Source organism: Callospermophilus lateralis, chromosome 6, assembly GCF_048772815.1.
Source record: "Callospermophilus lateralis isolate mCalLat2 chromosome 6, mCalLat2.hap1, whole genome shotgun sequence".
NCBI lineage: Eukaryota > Metazoa > Chordata > Mammalia > Rodentia > Sciuridae > Callospermophilus > Callospermophilus lateralis.
Window position 1 is genome coordinate 89,558,910 of NC_135310.1, and position 20,476 is coordinate 89,579,385.

Consider the following 20,476-nt stretch of genomic DNA (forward strand, 5'->3'; position numbering starts at 1 on the left):
CAAACTGGCCTTGAACTTGTGATCCTCCTGCTTCAGCCTCCTGAGTAGCTGGGATTATAGACATGTACCACTTGGTCCAACTACATTTCTGTTTTTTTTTTGTCTGATAAATTCTAGTCAGTTTCTTGACACCTCTGTTAGTGTATAAGGCTGTTCTGGCCTCTATCTGACTCTTCACTTTTGCTCTCTGCTTTCTTCTACCACTTTCCATGAACTAACTACCTTGATTTTGCCTCACTGTGGTTGCAAAGTTTTAGTCACATGAGAAAATATTTTTAAAAAATATTTAAATCATGTTGGGTTAAGTTTTTTATAACTACCCCTGAAACCTACTGATTCTACTGAAAGCCTCCTGCATGCTGTCTTGCTGGCCTGGAGAGGGGATCTATTGTAGATTTTTATCTATACATTGTCTATCTATATAGAATATTCTCTTTTAAAAGGATGTTTGATATTTTTAACCTGTAATTTCTAGTTATTTAAAATGTATCTCATAAAGCAAAACAAAAAAAAATGCTAAGATGCCATTCTGTACTCTTTATAAGCCAATATCTTACGCAAGAGAAGCTATTATTTCAGTACTAGGGATTGGTACTGGGGATGGAATCCATAACCCTTTCATGTACAAGGCAAGCACTCTATCACTAAGCCACATCCCCAGCCCAAGGGTATGACTTTTAAACAAAACTTCAACTTTAAAGAAATAAGTGTAATAAATTTCATCCCTCTGGTACTTTTATTTATTTATTTATTTATTTATTTATTTATTTATTTATTCATTTATTTATTTTTCTGTCTCTCTGAGAAAGGTTTTGAGATGTTAAACCTGGTGAATCTGATTTCTATTCCTTGTTGAAGGAGAAAGACAGTGATATCCTTCATATTGTCTCACTATATATAAGTTTTGTTCAGTCCATCTTTCCCAGGGTTTATATATGACTCAAAATATGTTATTCATTCATTTATATTTAATCTCATGTAATAAAATATTTTGAATAAATGCATACATGCAAATAGTAAAAAAGTTCATAAAATATTTTAAATAAGTGTATATATGCAAATAGTAAAAAATACATAAACAGAATGGAAAGTAATAAGCCAAGACAAATTAAATATTATGTCTATTAGAGGCATTGGCATGTTTCTGTAGTCCCAGCTAATTGGGAGGCTGAGTCAGGAGAGCTGCTTAAATCCAGAAGTTGGAGACAAGCCTGGGTGACATTGGGAGACCCTATCCCTAAAATACATTTATATCTATATCTATATCACAGTGAATATGTGAATATCTTGCTAAATTGAACTGCAAATTTAGTTTTGCATTTTCTAATAGTTGAAGTTAAGAAAAAAGTTATAAAAATTTCATTTTAGTGAAAATAAAATTTTGTAACTCTAAGAGCAATTTTTCTGAGGGGTTGGAACCCAAAATAAAATGGAGAAGGGAGTCATGTGTGCCTATCACCAGTGTTTTTTTGTAATTTTTTTATGTTCCTTCTTATGCATATAAAATATTTTTGCCAGGAATTATATCACACAATGAGGAAACTGTATGGTCAGATTCAAGAAATCAGAAGAATATAAGATTCATAAAAGAGTTAAAAGGATCTGATGTTGTGGTTCACTAAAGCAATTTTCCTTCATCCATGTCAAAAATAGAAAGAAAAATAGAGCTAATTATTTTTCTATTCTCTATGTAGATATTATTTCATTATTCCTAATAACACCATTTTCAGATGAATGGATTAGATGCAGTGAATTGGAAAGAAATCACATGGAAGCCTGATTTGCCTAAAACACAGAAATTCAGAGGCATTTCAACTATCAGAATCCAGAAACTACAAATCCAGTTGTTTGTTATACTCATTGATGAGGCAATCTTAAGATGATAGTATCTTAAATACAAAAATACAGAGAAAATAATATTGTGATTAGTCATATTACCACAGATCTGTGGTGAAGCAACTTAGACTGTATGTTTATATATCAAAAATATCAACAAATGCTAAGACAAACTCTAAAGTAAAAAATGTTCTTCAGCAAACCTTTAAATATGTGCCAAACCCAACAGCTCTCTTCTGGAGCTACAACTCTAGTGTTCCATACTGGACAACCGATAAGGAAGTCACAAATAAAAAAAAAAAAAATTTGAAAATATCACTTAGTGAATAAAACATCACCACAGTGGAGTCATGAGCATAACTCAGACAACTGAGAAAATATTTATCCCCTGCAATAAAAGGGTGTGGACTTGTCAATATCAGGAAATTATCAAATACTCTGATTTAAATCTACTTAATAAATGATGAATAGTAGATTTCTATTGATCAATCTTCCTACAGTTTTCACTCATAAAATGAAATGTACAAATGACAAGTACTGGTTCAATTAAATTCAGTAAATTTCATGTTATTGTTACTATATTTACATTTGTTTGAAGCAATAATTAAATTTCTGTGCTAGATGGCAAGTTTGGGAATAAAGTAAACAAATTATACTTTAATACATGGAAATATATCTAAAAATACTTTTCTCTTTGAAAATTAATCACAATACCCATAGTGAATCCCTAACAAGTGCTGTGAAATATTAAATTCAATACTTGATTATATAAGTATCAATTTGACCTAGCCATTAATAACTGCCATGTATAACTATGGAAATTTAGCAGAAATAGGATACATTAATGTATTTATATGTATATACTGAAATTTTCATATATTTTAAACAGTATATGTAGAAGAGTATTAAGTTGAACATTAATACATCTTGTTTTTCAGAAATATGTCAATGGTAACAACAGTAAACATTATTTCTCATATTTTCCCATCCAGAATTCTTTCCTAAGTACTTTTGTTTTCTAGCCTAATACCCTCTCTATTAAAAAAGATAGAAAAAATATTGTAAATGCTGCATTTTTGTTGTTGTTGTTGTTTGTTTTGTTGTTTTAGTAATGGCTCTCACTGGGTTGCCCAGGCTGGCCTCCTGGTCTCAAGGAATCTTCCTGCCTCAGCCTTCCTAGTAGCTGGGACTATAGGAATGCACCATAGGACCCAGCTGAAATATTGCTTTGCTCTAGAATATTAAGACAGAGGTTTTGTTTACATCTATTTTGAGAGAAAAACTGATGGGCTCAAAAATTTTCAGATTGAAAAACTGTACCAAGGAAATATTATTAGGCTGCTAGTAGGTGAGTATCTTTATAGAAAATCAGAGGATAGTAACATATTTAATATTGCTTTTCACTTGGCATAATATTTTACAGAAAACATAGAACTTAACAAAAGCTATCTTGTTTGGCTCTCACTTGCCCAATGAAGCAGGCAAAGCCTAGTATACTAGCTTCTTATTAGAAAATTAATCATTAAAAGATTTGCTCAAAGTCAATCCAGAACTTATGCATCTTTTGACAAAACTCAGTCTTGGGCTTCATGCTATTCCCTGAAGCAAATGTGGTAAGGCACAGTGGGTTTCAACCATGAAAGCAATATGTTATATAGTAATTTCCTCTTTGAAAATGGTAATATAGTAATTTTTCTTTTATATCTTTTTCTCTTTGGTTCACTGTACAGAGGATCTTTTAAAAAAATGAGATTGGTCATCAAAGAAATTCATCCAGAAGGAACGTGTCACATGTGTACAAAAAAAATTTATGTGAAGTTCATTGCCAGAAGAAATAAACTGATCATGACAATTTGAAGCATACAAATAAGTGTAATTTTATTTTTAAAATATGTAAATATTTGTTACCAAAACTGCTGTCATCATGGTGTAGTCTTTCAATAAAGAACTTAATAAAGTTTATTAATTTCATATAAACAACTGAGTAATACTATTCAAGTCAAATTAGAAAATACTACGCAGTGCTGATTAATGACAAGGTCCTGTGATCAAGAGCTGCAGTCACTTATAGCCAGCACTTTACTCAAGTCTTGGTAGATAAATAGATAATCATACATATATATCATCTATATCTATATTCTTTTATCTCCACTAAAGATAGTTCCTGTGACTTTATTATAGAAATAAAGTCCACGATAAAAATAATTCAGATACAGAACTAATGAACTCATATTTTCATTCTTGAATGTAATTTTCTTTCAGGTAAAAAAAAAGAAAAGAAAAGAAAAGAAAAAAACATTGTAGTGGCAACAGTGACATTTTGCGTTTTGGAGCAGGACAGAAAGTAACCTTTTTCAGATATCGGGTTTTCTGTCAGATGTATTAAGAACACAAATGCTTGGGACTGGCCTGCACCTGGTTTAAAGTAGTGTTCTAGAAGGAAAAGCCTTAACTTGAAATATTTAATAGTGCTAGGACGGATTGTGCAGCTTTCTTTTATGCACTCTCTCCAGAAAAGTGTGGGTGTGGATTTTGATGACCTACAAAAGTAGTGTGTTGCGGGTTTCCATTTACATCAACTCCTTATAATAATCGCAATTTAGACATCAGCCCTCGCTCCACAGACTGTCTCTCCACTTTGCGACCCAGCTGCCGCTCGACTTGACACGCTCTGGGCGCCAGGATCGAGTCCCACCTCTGGGCTGTGAGCGATTTGTTCCTAGTGGATCAGGGCGGGTGTGTTGCCGGAGTCGCGTTCTATTGGCTGCACTCTCGGGGACTGGCCGGGCTTCCCAACACTTGATTGGACAGAACTGCCCCCTGTAGGACGAGATCATTGGAGGGCGCTAGAGCCAAGGGGCGGAGCAGGTTCCCCAGGATTCTTGACCGAGCGCGCCGGTCCACGGAGCCGGGCACTGGGTGCCGGACCAGGCTGCGAGGGCGGCCGCGAACTGAGGGTCTCCGCGCCGACCGGGTCTTGGAGAGGGAGTGCGGAGCTAGACTGGTCGCAGGCCAGTCTTCGTTTTCCCTCGGCGGCGACCGCTCCGAGACAGCATCTGTCAACACTCCTCCCTGCTCCACCGCCAGCTGGGCCATGCTTCGCCGGTGGCCGCCGAGGGGACGCGGGACCCGGCGTGGTGAGCCCATCAGCTGTCAGGCGAGCGGCGGAGCTGCCCAAGGACGGCTAGAGACACACAAAGAACGCAGTGGGCGGCGACGGCGAAAAGGGGCGGCAAATTTGGGACCGCAACTCCTCACTGCTCTTGCTCCTGCCACTGCCGCTGGGTCTTGGTCCGAAGCTGCGGAGACAATGCGCTGGGCTTGGCCCGGCGCGCCTCAGAGTACCGGGCGCCCGCGTTCCCTCGGCCCCAAACTGACGGTCTCTCGGCTCGCCCAGCCCCCTCCCGGGGAAGGGGCGCCCCCTCGCTCCTGCGGCGGGCGAAGGAAGTCGGTCCGCGGCCGCCGAGCTCGGCAACTTGCGAGCCGGGAAAAGTTTGCGGCGCCTCCGCGGGGCGGCGCGGCCCGGCCCGCCCCTCGCGTCCTCGGTCACCGCCGGTGACTTTCTAGACTCGTCGTCAGCCAGGGCCGCGGCGCGGTCGGCGGGGACTGCGGGGAGGGCCGGAGTTCGTCCGAGGGCTCCCCAGACCCGGCTGAGGGTGAGTCGGTTTTGAAGAGCGATGGGCTCAAGTGGTTGGGGCGCCTGGCTAGGGAGAAGGCGTGGAGGGAGCCTTTAATACTTTTTGGAGCAGGCGGGGAGAACAAATAAAAGTGCCGTCGCTGGAGAGGCACTGACATGCCACTGACTTGCGAACCGTATCCGTGGGAACCTTTCAGGGGCGGGGGCTGCCAAGAGCCTGTGCAAGGAGGGGGGCAGGCGGAAAGGTTAGAAGGTCGCAGAGCAACCCTGCCTGTAACTGGCTCTGCTTGACCTTGGACAAACGATTGAACCACTTAGATCTCCTTGTATATGATATATGGGGCCACAGCTACGTGATCTGTGGTACCCGTTTTTTAAAATTAATCTCCATTTGAGATTTTTCTGTGCTTCAACGAGGTGCAGGAGTTACGAAGCGGTAGGCCAGGATATATTTACATGCGCCTGGATTCACCTTTCAGCTTACTAAGAAGCAACTTTTAAGTTTGATATTTAAAAACACCAATACTTATAGGTTATCTTCCGGGAAAATAAATTACCCGGAATTGCTTGTTTTATGATTTGTAAGACTGATCTACTTTGCTTCGCCATTTGGAATCCTGGGGACCAGGATGGACACAGAGAGTCAAGAGTTTGGTGAAGTGGCAGGTGCCCCCAGCAAGTCCTTCTGGACTCAGTTTAGAGGGAGAGCAAGTCATTTTTTATGCAAGGGAGATAGGGCAGGTGCTTGTGTTTGTCGTTTTAGTTTCTGTATTGCTTATTTCTACTGAAAACTTTTGTTGGGAGATGGGAGCTCTTCTGACAAAGAAGAAAAAGAAAATGTTACTTGTAACCAAAGTATATGGTAAAGTAATTTAAATCTTCCTTACAGGAACTGTAACACAAAATACAAGTACATCTTGATCTAATTTTAATGAAGGATTGAAAATAGCTACTGTGTTCAGTATCACTGACGCCTAGACAGCGCACTTACATAATCTTTGTTGAGATGTGTTAGTGGCATGTATAATTTTGATAAATAATTAATGTTAAAGGTTTGGTCTGGCATTAGTTATTGAAATATTATCAATGCAGATTGATTTGAAAAACAATGAAGTGTTAACTTTTGGTTATCATGATAATCTACATTTATTTTTCATAAGAAAGTCAAGTCAAACATTTTCCATGAACAAAATTCTCTCAAATATTCCACGTACACTTTGCTAGGAGTTTATACAAAAGAAGTTATTTTGTTCACTATAAGACCAAGTCCCCTAGTTTTCTCACCGTTCATGAAAGTGCCTTTTACATGTCAAGTGCTCCACTGGATGGTTTCTCCCTTGGTGGAGCTTATAGTAACAATAGTTGATTTTTTAAAACATAGAAGTGCATTAAGGTATTCAACAACTATTTGCTGAGTAAAATACCTAGTGCTCAGATGAAAATAATTAGAAACCTATTTTACCTGTCCTTAAAGAGAATTATCATCATGCTTTACTGGAGAGAAAGAAGTTTTCAAAGGAAGAATTTACAGAAAAATTGAGCTTAATTCTAGAATGCATCCCCAAAATTTATAGCTTTTATAGTTTATAAAATTTATAGTTTGCATTTTGAAAGAAAGAAATTGGTAGGGTTTCTATGAGAAAGATTAGCAATATTGATTTAAGATAATATATTTCATGACATAATTTTGTTTGAAGAACATGAGTCTTTGAAAGATTTGTTTCTTAAATAATGAGTGGCTGTTTGCATTATGGTTGAATGTCTAATTAAATGTCCTAATCATAACCATAATACTTTGCTCCAGTACTGTTCAATTTTTAAACTTGTTTTAAAAATAGCATGAATGAAATCTTTCGATTTTGTTGTCTGAAGGGAAGTGCTTCTTTTGAAATCAAATAAATCTGCACTAAGAACTATCTCCAACCTTACACCAAATGTAAATTAAGCACTGGTCAGGGTCTTCACTCTAGACAAGTACTGTGTGTAGGAGAGATGCAAGGTTTACCATAGTGAGATATGCAGTTATTTTTGAAGGGCTTGTGTAAAAGTCCATTTGGTGACATCAGGGGAATACAAAGGTCTTAACATTTATAGCCCTGGAAACTTCTCAAAAGCAGAGTAGCTTTATTTAAAAGTGATCTCTCAACCTAGAAACTAGCATTGATATTTGAACAAGTTTTCTTTATAGAGTTTGTGTTCTCCACTCATATTTGCTAATTGGTCAGCCTTGTAAATGGTTGGAACAAAGTATTTCAGGGCGTGGTCCTTAGAACTTTATCAAAATCACCTGTAGTACTAGCAAAACATCAGATTCTTGGGTACCTCCCACACTTACAGAATCAGCATGTCTGTGAGGAGAATCTAACTGTATTCTTAAGCTCCTTCCAAAGTGAGAGTTAATCACTAAATTTTAAGAATGAGCATTACAATTTTCTTGCCAGTGTTGTAATGGCAAGTGTTGCTTTCTCCTAGGAATATTTAAAAAGCTCCCCAGATGATCACTGCTCTGATCACTTCCTTATGGTACCAGACCTGTTGGTTCATCTTTTATTTGAGCCCTGTGGCCAGAAAGCCCCCCCATGAACCACCTCTGCAGGTAAATGAAAATAAAAGCTACAAACACAGTTAAGACTGGTATTGCACAAGGCTGAAGACTAGAGTTCACAGACACCTCCTACTAGTACATTATTTGCTCTATTCTCCCCAGCCTATGGGTGATTTGTGGGAGGGGCAATCCCAGGCTCTTTCCCCTTTTCAACTGGGTAGATAAGATTTCAAGCAAATGATTGAGAATGGGTCCTAAGGTACAGAAGGTCTGAGAGGGACAGAAAAGAATACTGGATGGATAGCTGTCTCTTCAATGCTAATTTGAAGATTTTGTTCCTGAAGCTGATAATTTGGCAGTCAAGTGTTTGTCACCCAATCTCTCTGCCTTCTATTGTCAAATCTTGTATCTGCAACCTCATATAAGCACTCCTGTAAGCTCTGTATCCATAAAATCCCCAACACATATGTCAGAATTTGTTTATTGGGAAAAAATGGAAAGAGTTTGTAGGAGAGATGTTCAAAAAATAGGGTGAGGAATCTGCCAGACTTACTTCCAAACCTAGCTTTGACATTATTGCCTCAGTGGCCTTGAGCTGCATCCTTGACCCCCTAAGCTTCAGTGTCCTTACTTTGGAAAAGAGGATAATAGTACCAGCCTCAAAGGAGTGGAAATTATAAAATTTTAAAAGTATCATCAGCTAATAATTGTCATGCAGTAATACTTGATATATATATGTAGCTTTTAACTTATTATGGTAACTTTTAAATTTTTTTTTTTTTTAGCTCGGGAGTGTTGATGTAGAAGACAGGAAAGAAGGCAACACTGGAGGAGATAAGTAGCTCTGGACACAATGGAAAAGCACATTACTAAATAGTAATTGTTGAGCAGAGGGAAAAGGGATAGGAGAAAGATGTGGACTGTATGTGGTGCCAGCTAATAATTCGGTTTCATCATGTCACTTCCTGGCTCAGGTGCAGTCTCCTCTATCCTCTTCCCTTTTTGTACCACCTTACTTAACATTTAATTATATTCTTTCCTTACTCAATTTGTCTGATTATGTGATCTGTCTTAAAGTTTTAATCCTGGTTTTGCATTTAATTATCAGTGGTCCTTTACTTTTTGGAGGCTTAAGAATGGCAGCTATCTCTCCCCTTGTGATCTAGCTTTTGGAATCATTGAGGTTAAGAGATTTCTATCTGTAATTCTGTAGAAATGGTTCCAGAATTTAATCCTAGATTTGCTTTTTTTGAGAATTTGCCACCAAAACATAGGAACATGGTTAGAGAGGCCCCTGTCCCCTGGTAGTTCTAACTTAAATTTCTTGAGCAATTCATATTTGTTAGTGTACTTTCTTTCCCATCAGCTTATTTGTTTCTTACAGCACTCCAGTACTTCCTATGAGGGACCCCAATCTTTTTCTTTACCTCTCTTCTCTCTTGCACATGTATTCCTAGGCTAGTCTTTGCTTTTATTATTTTAGGTTTTCTAAATTTAAAATCCTCTAATGAAATTGAATCTCTCCTGCCTGGTTATAGGGTGACATTAAAAAAAAAAAAAAAAAAAAACAGAGTCCCATTCTAATCTAACATTATCTTTCCATAATTTTAGGAACAACCATGGTAGCTTAGTTCATTAGTGATGTTTCCTTTTGAACTATCGGTTTCTACTTTTATTCTTCCATTTCTGATACCTTCTTGGAAAATCATTAACATCTTGAGGGTATGCACTTCCTCTGAATTCTTACAGTAGTCACAACTGTTGGGTCAGTTATAACCTAGTCATAAAGTCCTAATGGAAGTGTGTGTGTGTGTGTGTGTGTGTGTGTGTGTGTTTATGTGTTTATATTTACTGGAAGAAAACTTTCTGCCAAGGAGCTGTAAGAGTCAAGTCAAGTTGTTCTACATTTCCCTATCTTGTTAGTGGAGTGGATTGGGCCAAATGACATTGATATGCCTTTCTCATTCTGAGGATCTATGATAATTTGATCTTCTTCAGGGGAAATGAAATTGGAGATCTTACTGTGTTCTTGGATGAAAATATCAATACAAGCATTTAGTACCTTCAGGACCTGTTCAGTCCCACAGATTTCTATTTTCAATTGGCATATACCTTTTCTGAGAAGCTTTTCAACCACAAGAATTCAGAAAAGATTACTCGGGGATAGATTATATACTAGATGATATGTATTGGGGACAAAAATGCATTATCCTTAGGATTGACTTCCTATGATAGAAAAAATAGATTCATCTACTGTATAAACTTAGTCTTGAGAATTTATAACTTGCACTTATTTCTTAGTATTCATGGTGGATAGGTTCCAGGATCCACTTTCCTACAGATACCAAAATATGTGAATATTCAAGTTGTTTATATAAAATGGTGTAGTAGTATTTGCATTTAACCTACATACATCATCCTGGATACTTTAAATCATCTCTAGGTTACTTGTAATACTTACTGCAATGTAAATAGTTATTTTACTGTATTCTTTAGGTAATAATGACATACAAATGCTATATATGTTCAATAACAATTTTTACATACATATTTTAAATCCACCTTTAGTTGAATCTCAATATAAAAGCCAACTTTGTGTTTCATTTTCATTGAATAATGCTATATAGTAACAAAGTTGTGTTTTTTAAAATTATTTCATAACTTGAAAAACATTAAGATATTCAAAACTCTAGAATACATGCCAGGTGACTTTTTATTGTAAGCTGGTTGGTGAAATATTGTAAGCCTGCATATATATGTACATATATCACATGCACATTATACTTAAATTAAGAAGGATACCCTTAAATTATGAGATCCTATTATACATTGACCAGACTTTAAGAATATCTCTTTAAAGTGTGTTGACATTTAATTGACCTTTGAAGGTTCATTCTGTTAATCATACTGAAAGTGCTAAAGCTATGGTTGACTGCTCTGGTGTTTTTATATTCAGTCGTGCTTAGCATATAAATTCTTCAGCATAATTGCGACTTATTTAGCAAAAGTTTCCTTTCTTTGAAAATGTGAGTTGCCTTGTATTTTTTGAGTCTTTTTTTTTTTTTTTTTTTATTTGCTTCAGGCCAAGTTAGAGGTCTGAATTGAAATGTTTTCTTGTCATTAGTTGTATGGGGTGTGGCTTCTTAATACACAAGTAATGGAAATTTCTTGTCTAAATGAAAAGTACTTTTATTCCCGCAAAAGTTAGAACTCTTCAAAGTACAATACTAAAATTTAGAGAAGTGTAATACATACATACATATATATATATATATATATATATATATATATATATATATATATATATATTTATATATATATTTTTTTAACATAAACTTTTATAAATCAGTTCTATTTAGTGTAGATTAAAAGTATCAGTGCTAATACGTTTTTTATTAAACAAGAATTCACAGGAACTATCTTCATGAAAAACTATAATTGTTGAATGATTGTGAGTAGAATTTTGCTATAACTGAAGAATTACAAAAAAGTCAAATATGAATATATTTTTTAAAAAATATTTTATTACTATCACTTAGAGAATGTCTGTAAGATTTCTTGGTCTTATATTTATGAAATCAGCGTTTGTTTGGAAGTAATTTTCAATATGGCTAGCTAATTTTTTCCTTTTCTTTCTCTCTCTCTCTTTTTTTTTTTTTTTTTTTTGGTATTGGAGATGGAATGCAGGGGTGCTATAGCATTATACCACTGAACTACATCCAGTGTTGTTTTTTGTATTTTGTTTTTTCTGAAATAGGGTCTTACTAAAGTTGCTAAGGCTGGTCTTAACTTGTGATCCTTGCCTCAGTTTCTAAAATTGCTGGGGTTATAGACATGTGCCACTGCTCCAAGCCTTGTTAAATTCTGACAGAAAAATAAAAACATGTATTTACTATTTTTTAGTAATTTACTTTTGGCACTTTAGACATTTTTTGAATATTTTTTCTACCTTAAAAATGGTTATTAAATAGGAGATTATTAAAGTTTAAACTAGTTTTCATTTTCATGATGTAATTTTATACTGTACAAATATATAGTTCCAATTTGAAATGCACTATTTCCTTTTTATAAGTTTTAATTATATTATTATATATCACATTATATTATTTATATATTCACATATTACAAGCAGGGTAAACAGTCCAGTTGTCATGAAACTGACCTTATTTTCTCACCATCTCTTTTCCTATTCCTTACTTTATCCTGTCCTTTTTATTTCATAGTGCCCCATGTGCAAATGAAAAATGCATCACTTTTTCTTAATCAAATGTTTTACTTCAGATACTTTTTTAAAAAAATGGAGTGTACAGTGAAACATCTTAAATAATATTATCTTAATAAGGCCTAAAGAATGCAAACCATTGCAATACTGAATAGTCAGGTACAAGATGCCCCAGACTAAGGGTGAAGTCTCATACTTTCATTTTGTAAGGTGTTGTTTCAGCAGATAGACTTATTTCTTCAGTAATGATTAGTGTCTTGGGATCAGAATTGACTAAATATGCAACTTTAAGTTAAAGCCTCATTTCTTCAGAAATCTTTCTCAATCCCTAGAAAGTCTTTTGGATGGATGGTACACTACAAAATCAGCATATTTGCTATTATTTTATTGTTTGAAGCCTGTTTTTACCATTATGAAGACCTTCCTGTCATTTGGATCTGGATACATGTATTCAAACATGATTTATTTTCATTTTATTTAACAAATTCTTACATTTTGTGTAACAAATACTGTTTTAAATACTTTACAAATATTAGTTTATATAATCCTCTTAACTCTATACTAACACATAGCTTCATTTTACAATTGAGAAAACTAAGGTACAGAGTTTTATCTTGTGGTAGGGCCTTAAGTTGGGGGAGACTACTGAGTGTCGGTCAAGAAGATAACTTAATAGTAGTGCTAAGAAGCAAAAGAAAGATATGCAGGAGTTTGGGGAAGATGAGTCTGTTTAGGAAGGAGTAAGGATTCAGCTGGGCCTAGTCTTAAAGAGTGGCATGTCATCCTTACTCAATTTTAAGTCTTTGGGCTCTAGAAGCAAAGGACAAACTTAGAAAGAGGAGCTGCTCCTCAGGTTTCAGCTGCCTGTTCAGCCTGGCAGGTGGATTGTACTGGCTCATGTGATTCTTATAGGGCTGCACCAACCTTTATGTCTTACCTCCTAGCATTTCTTGGCTGACTCAGGCCATTTTGTCCCTGAAGGGTTTAACTTTTCCCTCAGCTGGGAATTTGGGCATTGCAAATCACTCGAGAAATTTTTTTCCCCAGCCTTTACTTCAGCCCACTGCAGCCCCTTCCTTGCACTATGCATATTCCCTTGAAATATTTTTCAGTAGGGTCTATGCAACTGTATTTTATGAAATTCAGAGATTGATGTTAAGCAACAAAATTAAAGGTCAAATCCATCTTTTTTGTTGGAATTGGAGAGCAGTTAAAATCAGACAATATGGAAATATGTAGTAAAAAGTAGAAATATGGAGGAAAAAAAAGAGAGACAATGTAGAAAGAAGAGATAAATTGGGATGGGGAAGGATGGTGAAAAAATGGAGAGAATTGCTGATTTGCTTCACACCCACACCTCCTCCCTGAATTCACAGTAACAGCAGCAGTGTCACTCTCTTTTCCCTGACATGTGCTTTACCAGGGAGTTGAGCATCGTGGGAGTGGAAAATTTTTCTCTTCTGCATTTTGAAACTTGGGTGTGCTGCTTTAAGATGCCACTGGTATCTCAGTAATGTTTGTTTGTACTGGATATTATCTCTGTAGCCTTTGTGGATGGGGCTTATAACACAAATAATACTGTTAACAGAACTGCAGGTACTCGATTGCTATGTTTATTTTATTAGTTAAAAAACTGCCAGAGCCATAGGACTTCTGAGCACATTTAGAAAATACCAGAGGCAATTTTAAGAACAACTTTAGAAAGAAAGAAAAAATAAAAGGAAAAGTTAAGGCTTGCATGCTTTAGAATACTAACTGCCATATTAGATTTTCCCCCAATGATTCTAAATTAGGATAGTTCATTTTAAAAAGGTAAGTGTAAAATATTCTTCATGTAGTATAGAATAAGTTCCCTTTTCTTAATAGATAGTCTAGCAGAAATATAAGTGTAGTGCTTTTGTTTCATACAATACAGAACTAAAATTGGAACAAAAATTCTTTGAGGATTTTTAGTTTCTTTCTTTGCTGCTGTTTAACTCATCTTTCATGACTTTTCTTGGTCAGACACAGGTTTGAAAGAATGTCTTACTTATTTGTGATTATATTGGGAAAGAATAATTGAAAATGACCCTTACAGAAAATCCATGATACATGATCATCTTACTCTTAAACTTTGTAATAATTCATATTATGGTCCCCCTTTTTATAAGAAGGGAAGTATCCCTTTTTATCATGTTATCTGTAGAAAAGGAAATTATTTATTTGCAATTATGGAAAGTATTCTGTTTAAATAAGCTAATCTAAATGGCAAAAGTGTCGATTTGGATAAATTCATTTATTTTTAAATAGTAGTTCATTCCCCAGATAGAGAAACATGATCCTATCAGGTTTGTTTAGAACCCCATCCATGAAACAAAGTAAATTAAAGATTTTTTTCTGATACTTGTATGGCAGTAACATACTGTTCACACATTTGAGAAATCACTAATAAATTACCTTTAGGAAATAGAAAAGAGGAAAAGGAATTTTCCTTTTTTACTTTTATTTTTGCTTAACCTACTTTTTTCCCACTTCACCATCCTTTTGTATTTTATAGAAATATTCTTTTTGCTCTACTGTTCTCCCCATTTTAACATCCTAGATTGCCACCACACCAAGATTTCTGCTTTAAGGCAGAAATGGAACCTGGGCCTAGAGATAGGTGGAAATGATTCCATACTTTCTCAGACACTCTGTCCTCCCTAGAAGCAAGAGAAACAAAACAGAAATTGGTGGTTTGTTGCTGTTGCTTCTGCAGTTGCCCTGTTTGACCTGAGTTTTTTCTTACCTCTGTCTTAATGTTTAACTATGTGGTCTTACTGTATTTCATCATTATCTCTAGTGATTCACATTTATCACAAACCTGCTGTGAGTACATATTAATTAGGTGAATAAAGTAGAATGCAACAATAACATGGGTTTTAAAACAACCATTCTTTGAAAGGAAGGGTGTTTTTTTATAGGTTTATGTTTCTTTTGTTGAAAATCTATAAATTCCTATTTGAGCAACTGATAGTCCAAAACACTTTAAGTCAAATATTAACTTGCAGTAACTGCTGATTTTGATGTGAGTGAGCTATTTTAAATTAAGTTACCCATTCTCGTGTGAAATGGTATAGAAATCTTGCAACCTGATTTGGTTGGACTCTGAATAAAATTTTCGTTGTCACTGTTTTCTGTATGCTTTCTTCCTGTTTGCCTCTGGTATAAGGTATATGAGCCTCTTTGCCGCTTATAACCCAGTCCCTACACCATGCAGTATTGGAGACAAGTAAGTTCTTCTGCAGAAAGCTTTATAAGTCTGGTGCTAACTACTGTGTCTGTAAATATACTCTCAAACAATTTTGTAGTCCCACTATTTTTAAAAATGTGTGGGTGTGGGAAGTGATGTTGAATGAGTTCAGGGTAATTGGTGGTTCTTTATATTAAGAAAAATCACACTAGTTAGAAGTCTGCTTCCATAATTTGTGTATGTTTAATTTTTTAAAACTTCTAGCCCTCCCTCACTGAAGTTTCCACTCTACCTCATAAATTTAAGCAATGAAGAGTCAAAGCATTTTATAACTAGAAGGATTTTATAGAGAATGTTATGAACCCTCTCATTATACTTAAGGAGATTGATGTCCGGTAAAGTTAACTGAGATCATGTAGCTTGTTTAGTACGTTTCCATTAATAGACACTGTTCTGATTAATCTGTCCTAGCATATTAATAATCAGAAGGTAATAATAAGGAAACATAGCTAACAGGCCTATAGTATTTTCTCATATATACCTGTATCACTTCTCAGGAGTGCTCTATGAGGTATAGGTATCGTGGTTTCCACTCCTAGAGAAAGCAGGCTCATGCTCTGGGGGAGGGAGGGGGAGGTTATAGACCTGTCTATACTGACATCTATCAGAAGGGCTCAGTTTTCTTGTTTTCCCATCTTGGCAGAATCATAGCCTATCTCAGGACAGTTCCCAAGACCACAGGATGGAGAAATCTTATCTTTAGATGTTGGCTTTGGCTCTTACCTGGGACCAATTATTAACTTCTCTGCCTATTTCATAACTTTTTTTTTTTTAAATATTTATTTTTATTTTTTAGTTTTTGGCGGACACAACATCTTTGTTTGTATGTGGTGCTGAGGATTGAACCAGAGCCGCACGCATGCCAGGCGAGAGCGCTACTGCTTGAGCCACATCCCCAGCCCCTAACTTTTTTTTTAAAGGGGGGAAAAAGTACATTTTTAGAGAACTATGAGCTCTTAAATTTTTCAAAATAAAGATGGCGTATAATTGTAAAAGGTGTGTTAAAAAAAATCTCCTTACCAGCATTTTAACAATTCAGCCAATATATGAGCATCCACTATATCCCAGGCACATTGAGGGTCCCAGTAGCGATTAAGACAAAATTGTGACCTGGACAGAAAAGGCTTATGCAATCTTCCCTCTTTTTAGATTTATTCACGTAGAGAACTATTCACAAGAAATGTCTTGCTTTTGTCTATGTTGCTCTTGAGGAATGAAAGTATTATTTCTTACGTCTGAAATGAGTCAACATTTTTAATACTTTGTATTAAAGTATCCATATTAGAGAAAATTTGTAAGATACTTTAATATAGTAACGATTATATCAGTTTTTTCTTAGATTTTCTTTAACCTGATGAAATATCTAAAGTTCTCAGTTATTGCATAGCTTTGAAAACATGTTTTAATGATTATGTAATTTCAAAGTGATTCAGTTTCTAATTATGTCAACCTGACTTTTTATGCCAATTTATTATTAATATTATATTATACAAAATGGTTAATAAAAGATTCTAAATTAACTTTGACTTAATAAATGCTTTCTAAAATAAAAAATAAAAAAAATGAATTAAGTTGCAGATTCCTTTAACTTGTTGAAAAAGTTGACAGAAGTATCAACTTTTTACTTTGGACCTGAATTAGAAATTGATGTTTTTCAAATTATGAAATTTATAAACACAATAAATATTTAAGAGGCAGTTTCTGTTATAGAATTGTGCGCCTCTGAAATGATTATTACTTTGAAGGAATAGTACTAATCATGTCGAATTTTTACTGTTTAGGGAATTATAGCTTTGATTTTTTTAAAAAAAGACCAAGTTTTGAATTCTGCCACATGATTATTACAGTGAAACTCATCCTAAATTTACATAATGTTCCCTCAGAAATGTCTGTTTCAGCAGAACTGGGAGAGTATTTCTTGTGAGAGAGGCTCTTTGTGAGGAAGAAGTCTAATGGAGCCTGAGCAAGGAAGGGTGGAGCTGAGCCAGCAGGTGGTCTGAGGGAGGCTGCCTGGGAACTGCTGACAGTGTAGGCTGGAGGAAAGGGAGGGCCCTGAGGCAGGAGGAGTGGAGTGGAAAGTCCCTTATTAGCCTGAAAGCTATGATGCTCTGACCCTCTGGAATCCCCCTCCCTAGTAGGGATGCCAGCCAAAGTTGGAGAGGATGGGCTCCCAGCAGATCAGGGTGGGTGGAGAAAGTAGGGTGATAACAACCCAAAAGCTCATGATAAAGTTTGAGAGCTCCTGTCTGGGAATCAGTACTATTTTAAAGGAGAGCTTGGCAGTGAATAAATACATGAAAAATGAGTGAGTGACTTAATTGTTTTCATCACCAAATGGTCTTTTCTACTCTTAATTTTCTGGTTAACTTTTATATTCAATTTACAATGAACTATTATTGATTATCTCATATTTATTCACACCCATGAAGTCTTCTTGCACCACAAATGATCCAGAAAGACTTACAATAAACAAAACATCAGAACAAGAGAGTAAGTGATGGGTATGATTTCTACACTCAATCCTGTGATACTGATGACATACCTGTGATGGCAACTGCTTTTTCATGCTATGACAGGGATGAAATGAAGCCATGCATTGACATTGCTTGACATACAACAAATACTTAGTTGAGGCCATATATATATATATATATATATATATACACTTACATATATACTTTTTAGGTTAATTCTTCATTTTCACTGCCATTTTATCAAAGAATGCTTATTGAACAAAATAATTATGTTCATTTCTACAGCAGAATAGATTTTTTTTTTATAACTCTGGAAGCTGTATACTTTCAAGATAATCTTCTCTTCCTAGAATTTCAGATTCTTAATCTTTCATGTGAGCATAAGCCATGAGAAATTGTTCTCAGGGAATTCCTGTACCCTCTATCCATTTTCACAGGCAAGGGCCAGGTAGGTCTTTATTTGTATTACTTATAAATAAAAGCTAGCAAAAGACTGCTTATTAGCAAGAAGTATATTGAGAATTAGAAGCCCTTGAACTAGGTTAAAAACAATGAGGACTGCTAAGTGTAAAAGAATAAATCAGAGAAGACAAAGATTAATTTTAAAGTGTGGATTTTTTTTTTTTTTTTTTGCACATTTAGGTCACTTCCATTTCAGATGAGTTCTAGGTATGCATTCTACAAAAGGAAGAGAGACCACTTGTGTTTGTCTTCATGTGTGTTTCAAAAAAAAAAAAAAAAGGACAGAGGCTGAATGCCAACACTATTAATGCAATTGCCTGAACTGTAGGGCCTCAGAGAGGGAGGCTGGAAGGATGCAGAGCCTGGGCACTATGCCCTGTGCTGACTTGGAATACACCCCTTCCTGGAGCACCACTGCAGAAACTCTGGCCTGAAGACTGAGAGGTTATAAGGACAAGAGAGGAGAGAGGTGAAAGCAGAGAGAGAAGCTTTATTCTCTAGGTGACTAGGGTTCCTACATGCACATTTTCATTTCCATCACTCTCTAAAGGAGAGTACTAGGAGAGAAAGAGACAGACACATAGACATCATAAGCAATGGTAACCTTCACCAACTGCTAAGTGCCTAAAATCTCCATTCAGATATGGGCCATTAAATTTATGTGAATAAATTGTGAATAGTTGGTGTAGGGAGCTTGGGTGCCTAATAACATTTTAAGATATTCTTAAAATGTATATAGCCTGCAGAAAGTACATTATTAAAGAGTCAATTGAAAGGGTCAATACTGAATCACTTAGGTGAGCTAAGAAAATTCTTAAGTTTTTTTCTGGGGCTGGTCCCAAACTGTTCCCCACAAGAAGGAATTAAACAATTCTTCAAACAGATATGGGAAAGAGTATAAGACTTGACCAGGGTATAGACATCCAGAGCTGTACCTTTTGGGTAGGAAGACTCAGGGACCTCATCTAACAGAGCTAAAGAAATGGAATGCTTATGGTTTTGAACTAGACAAGTTGTTTTTGGTATTTCCAGAGTTATAAATGACCAAGCATTAAATCTGATGTATTTAACAAAATTGGATCTTATTCTGCCATATTTGTTTTTAACCCATGATTTTGAGTAGATTTACTGGTCATATTTTTCATATGGTAATAAGATTTTTTCAGTCTTAAGCAAACTTACTTAGTTCAGTCCTTATAGAACAGTGGTTCTCTGCCAGAATGATATAATGGAAGCCTTAGATAACTCATGCAAAATATACAAATCCAGCAGTCTCCTCATCTACTGATTAGGAATTGCAGAATGGTTGTGGTAAGAGAAAATTAAGGTATATGGAGTTAGACGAAGCTGTCTAGATAATCTGTTACTACTGTTTAGCTTTGATAATTACACTGATATACAGATAGAAAGATAGATATACATAGAGTGAGATATGTCCTAAACAGCTCAGTAACCAAAAAACAAATAGTTTAAACACCTAAATAATACTAAATCTCACCAAAACTAACAAAAGTTTTCAGTATCTATTGGAATAAATAATGCTTTAGCTTTTACATAGATACCATCTTGCTTGGATCTTGCTGAAAAAGAAATCTATACATATAGGCCATGAAGTACTATACTGATAACTGGTAAAATGGCCTTCCATTTATGAACTCTTGTGAACTATTATCTTGTGGTCTTCCATGCTTTCTTTGGATAATTTGTTTATTGTTTAGTATTGGGGGACTGGGGATTGAAACTAGGGGTGCTCTACCATTGAGCTACGTTCCCCAGGCCTTTTTATTTTTATTTTGGGACAGGATCTACTGTGTTGCTGAGGCTATCCTCAAACTTGAAATCCTCCTGCCTCAAATTCTCAAATATCTGGGATTACAGGTGTGTGCTACCATGCTTGGCTCTTTAGAAAATGTTTTATGTCTGTTCATAAACTGCTGAGTAAAAACATGGATTTTCAAAGTTGTGCTAAGGTTTATCTCGCTACATGTTCATGGAATTATTTGTTATCCAAAGTGATTTGCTTAGTATA

General features: G+C 35.8%; 1 long non-coding RNA gene across 1 annotated transcript in view; it reads left to right on the plus strand.

Annotated features, from left to right (window-relative positions):
- The first annotated feature begins 17,049 nt into the window (after window positions 1-17,049).
- The window catches only part of LOC143401278 (uncharacterized), a 32,075-nt gene continuing 28,648 nt past the window's right edge, over window positions 17,050-20,476 (plus strand). Inside the window, exon 1 of the long non-coding RNA XR_013091627.2 lies at window positions 17,050-20,325. This is a non-coding gene — a long non-coding RNA (uncharacterized LOC143401278). The remainder of the gene's footprint in view (window positions 20,326-20,476) is intronic.